Here is a 5477-nt window from a genome sequence, read left to right as displayed (position 1 = left end):
AATGAGGAGATGATGGTAGTAGACCATATGATTATGAACATGATCCTCATTCTGATTATAAGAAGAAATAGTTTTCACTTGTTTCGGTGGTAAAATTTATTGTGCCAAAACATCACCTGAGTATTCTTCATACAATACCATAGCTATTGAATAGAAGTTTGGGGGCATAAGAAATTACATTATTCGTAAACATGCTGATTGATTTTGATCATGTGATCTTTGGAACACACTTTGAGAAACACAGGTCTAAGGAAAATGGACCCTTCCCAAAAAATCCAAAACAAATACAAAACTACAAACAAACACAAATCAAAGCTACGATGAGATATTCCCTCATACCCACTAGGATAAATACCCAAAACAAAAATCAGAAAATGTGTTGATGAGGATATGGAGAAATCAAAACCCCTGTGCACTATTGGTGAGATTGTAAGATAGTACAGCTGCTATTGAAAATAATATAGCAGTTCCTCCAAAATTTAAACATAGAATTACTCTATGATCTAGCAATTCTCCTTTTCGGTAGATACCCAAAAGAACTGAAAACAAGATTTCAAAGAGATATTTGTATATCTATGTTCATAGCAGTATTATTTATCATAGCTAAAATGTGGGTGCAACTCAGCTGCCCGTAGATGGATGAATGGATGAGCAAAATTTGGTATATACATACAATGCAATATTATTCGGCCTTAAAAAAGAAAGAAAATTCTGACATGTGCTACAACATGGATGAATCTTAAGGACATGATGCTGAGTGAAACAGGCCAGTCACGAAAAGACAAATACTGTATGATACCACTTATTCGAGGTGCTTAGTCAGAAATCATATAGACCGACAGAATGGTGGTTGCCAGAGGCTCGGGGGAGAGCAGAATGAGCGGTCATTGTTCAATGGCTATAGAGTTTCAGTTTTACAAGATAAAAATAGTTATGGAGATGGTGTGGTGACGATGGTCCCACAATGTCATGACACATTTAACACCACTGAACAGTACACACAAAATGGTTAACATGGTAAATTTTATGTTATGTATATTTTACCACAATAAAAACATTGAGGAAAAACAAACAAAAAAGCAACAATCTGTTGTTTATATGGCCAGAACCAGTTCAACATCATCTCCATAAAGCTTTCTGAAAAAGCTCTACCCAGAATAATTACTCAATCTCTCGTCTGTACTCCCTTATCATTCTACTTGTACTGTAATTATCGCTTTTGTCGCACTGTAGTAATAATAACCTTTTACTTGCATATCTGCCCATCTACATAATTCCTTGAATCCAGACTTATCTTTGTGAATCCAGTCCCTAGATTAATGCATGATACATAGTTACTACACAATAAACATCTATTGAATTGATTGCCGATAATTGTACATTACAATATACAAACTAAGGAAGAAAAATGAAAAAATATTTGAATGAATGAAAAGAATGAGTCCATAAACAAGCCTGAGAGAGATGCAAATGGCTTTTACCTCTCTTTTGACTGAAAAAAGAAATGCCAAAAAATAATTTTTAGAACACCATTGCTTTGTTCTCATACATGATGTAACATTCAACTTCAATGAGGTCAAAAAGAGTTCAGAATCAAATTCTAGCTATCTTTAGGAAATTAAATTGTAAATATCAGGGCACCCATCGATTTTGTAAAATTACATCTTTGGAGCTTCGTCAATATGATTACGTGCAAATGAATTAATAAATGAATGAATGACTATCTATTTTAGATAAACCACTTGCTGGATTTACAGTAGATAATTCCCTGAGAAAATGTGAAAATAATGCTTTGCAATAAAATAATACCTTAAACTCAACAGCGTGGCATGATACACAAAGAAATTGTCCAAATTAATTTCCAAAGTGCCAAGAGGAAAAATAACCTTTCGATTACATGGAAATTTTCACCTATTTTGCTTAATGCTAGATACACCCCTATAGAAAGGTGTGGACGGATGCCAGCACTGAACTTAAGACTGTCTTCAGGTGGTTTCACCGGCATGGGTATTTAGGGCAAAAGGAGGTTCAGAAGTTAAAATATAAAACAAGGAAGAGCAAAGATAGCCTCTTAATATAAAACGGTAAACTATTTTCTAAAGGTTAGCGATAAATACACGAAGAGGAGAAATTCAAAAAATCAATTTTCATGTATAATGCTGCTATAAAGAACCTCACTTTTCCTTGACTATAAAATAATCGTTCCTACAAACTACATTAACACATAATTAAAGTTCTAAAATCAAATTACCTAAGGACTAATGATGACCCTCGTTTTCCTAGATACTTTTTAAAGTATCTCTATACGCTTGTGGGTTCAATGATTTCTCTCTATATAAGGAAAGAAACGCATGTCCAGAACAGACTGAACAAGTAAAGGGAAAAGAATAAAATCTGATGATCAATCTTTATTGGTGGCAAGATATGGTATCGAAAAGTTACCAGCGCTGTTGCTTTGGGCCTGAGCGTACAAAGATGTGGTTTCCCCGTGATAAGGCCACCAGTGTGGTGATGACAAGCAAGATGCCGAGTCTCAGGACGCTGCTAAGGGTTTCTAATACTAGTACATAAAGATGATCTACACTGAGGTCGAGAAGTAAAGATTTGAGCTTGAAACATGAAGTAAATTTTATCCTTTTCTTTCTGCTACTGTGAAACGTGGAAAGTTTAAGAATTTCATCTTAATAGGAAAGATTGAAAACTTGAAGTTAAATTCCACAAAAGGTTGTTATCTCCTTCCAGATTCTTACTATCTTTTAACTGTATTAATGTGCTTATCTTTGTTTAATTTATAATTGTGATAATTAATTTGAATATTACTAAAACCCGCTTCAAAGGATATTTGTTCAGATTCTATTAAATGGGTGTTATTTAGTTTCTTTAATTACTAACATTACTGCTTGTGTAAAGAATTCTTATAAGCCAATATTAAACACAAATATACAGATATACATGTGTATGTACATACACCCGCATATACAAAAATCTGAATTTATACATTAAAGGAGGCAGTTATTTATACCATGATTAATTTCCACTGACAGCAAATTCCTTTAAAATATCTAGCTTTCTTCATGCATTTTAAATATACTAATAGCAAAACCTGTAATTGCCACTTTGCCATTATGCATTTCTTTGTTAAACTGGTGTCACTGAGATTGAGACCTTTGGCCCCTTATTTTGGACTATCTGGGAATGGGTGGGTTCAGATGCCACTGCCGCTGCATCCAGAACCTGCCTGCTCTTGGGACAGCTCCAGAAGGCATGATAGAAGTTCCTCGTACTTGCTACTGCCATGTTGGGGAAGGGAAGAACCCTGAAGAAGTTTATGGTTTTTTTTTTTTCAATTAAACACCGTATCTTTTTTTTTTTTTAAATGCCTACAGCACCTAGTCTTCCTAGATGGTCTCCCATCCAAGTACTAACCAGGCCCAAACCTGCTTAGCTTCCGAGATCAGATAAGATCGGGCTTGTTCAGGGTGGCGTGGCCGTAGACTAAATGCTACATCTTCACAAAGGTTTTAGGAGGAAATGCAGATAGACATTTTTACTCATCTTTTTCCTTTGAACTTGGACTTGCAGTTGTTTTAGAAAGAAAGATCTTAGATTTGGTGTATAAAATATGTCCTCTAATTAAATACGTTTCATGAAACGTGCTCTCTTGCCATGCTCATTTTCCATATGTGCTCTTCCCTTCTCTCCTTAAATTCCATTGTGACATATTCCACATCCCAAAAGAGAACTAATTTTCATAAAATATCCATGGTGTCACACACAAGAAAATGGTACAGGTAAGCAAGGGAGCTGCTGCAACTAAATACCTGTGAAGACTTCGTGAAAAGGAAGACTATGTACACAGTTGACCCTTGAACAACATGGGTCTGAACCACATAGACCGATTATACGCGGATTTCTTTCGATAAGTACCTGTGCTGTTTTCAGTTGGCCGTTAGGGGGGCTGCATATGCTGAGGGCCGACTGTCTGCACTGATCGACACCGTTTTATACAGGGACTTGAGCATCCCTGGGTTGTGGTATCAGCGGAGGGTCCTCGAGCCAATCCCCTGTGGATGCCGAGGGACAATGTCAGGTGTGAGGGAGTCAAAAGTTATATGCGGATTCTCGATTGGATGAAAATCGGCACCCCTAACCCTCGTGTCGTTCAAGAGTCAACTGCACTATGTGACTTTTAAGGGGAAAAAAAAATGTTAATCCAATGTAACCAAATTGGTAGCAAACTTTGGTGTGATTTTGGTGTGAAAGAATTAAAGAAAGAGCTAGCTAGAATGACTCTACGTTCCCTGCTAAGGATCTGCACTTGAGTCTGAGATGAATAACATCACAACACCTCTGTATTTGCAAAGGTAATTTGTAATTAGTGTGATTAATGATTGATTGTGGTCTGGATGGCTACAAGCAGGAATTCAATAAGGAGGACAGTGCTGGAATTAAGGTGAAGGGTGATAACAGACAAGGACAGGGAGAAGTGAGAATGTATAGAAGAAGAAACTGTTAGGAGGATTGAGATTTGACTTAGATATAATAATTTGGAGATCCTATAGCAGTATGAGTGCAAAACTCAAGATGAAATACTGATATGACGATCATCACATCACACTATAGATATTAGATTTGGGGCATAGATAGCGATAAAAATGGGGAACGATGATCTTTAATATGGAGATAAAGGGGAACAGAAGACAGAAAAACATGTTTTTTTTTCATGTTAAATGCACTTATCTAGTTCACTTTTAGATAACCTACAGATCGCATAAATTTACCTTTTGAATCTCAATATTTTTATGTCACTAAACATCTGGAGAAAGAGTAATTTTTTTAATATTAATATCTTGGTTAAATCAAAAGGTAGGAGGAAAGATGAATTTTGTATGTTTCCAGCATAAAACTGAAGTGCCGGATTGCCATCATAATACGTTTTCTCAAAGGTTTCCATGTTCAATGTCTTTTTTTTTCCAAGAACCCACCTGAATTACATCCATTAGTGTCATTCATTTAAGCTAAATGATTGTTTTCAAGAGGCTCTTGTATATGTAAATGTCTTATCTCTTTAACTTGTAAACTGTAATGAACAATCCTGTGTTAATATAGAATTTTTTTTTTTTTAATTCTGAGAAAATGTAGCGTATGGCAGATATTTTTAGAGGCGAGGGCAAGAAAAACAGGTAAGAGATCTGATACGCTTCTTGGAGAGAAGCCTGTTGAGTCAGGCCATTAACTGGTAAGGCCTAGACCACACTGCAAGGCAGGATGTCCGGGGCAGCAAAGCTGTGTAGTTGGACGAGAACCTGATGGCCATCGTTCAAAATCCTGGTTTTATCACTTGCTCACTATGTGATCTTGGACAAGTGACTTAACCTTTCTGTGCCTAATCCATGACACAGGGACAAGAATGACACCCACCTCCCTGAAAGAAATTTGGGGTATGGAGCACTTAAAGTGTCTCAGTAAATAACAGC

The 5477-nt window shown here is 36.3% G+C and overlaps 1 pseudogene; it reads right to left on the bottom strand.

Moving 5' to 3' along the window:
• Nucleotides 1-3377: 3377 nt before the first annotated feature.
• On the bottom strand, nt 3378-3496 carry LOC111741269 (annotated as a pseudogene).
• Between the last annotated feature and the right edge of the window lie 1981 nt (nt 3497-5477).

Source organism: Pteropus vampyrus, unplaced genomic scaffold, assembly GCF_000151845.1.
Source record: "Pteropus vampyrus isolate Shadow unplaced genomic scaffold, Pvam_2.0 Scaffold75, whole genome shotgun sequence".
In the NCBI taxonomy this organism is placed as follows: Eukaryota; Metazoa; Chordata; class Mammalia; order Chiroptera; family Pteropodidae; genus Pteropus; species Pteropus vampyrus.
Note: the sequence above shows the minus strand (reverse complement) of the source record. Positions and strands in the feature narration are given on the sequence as shown.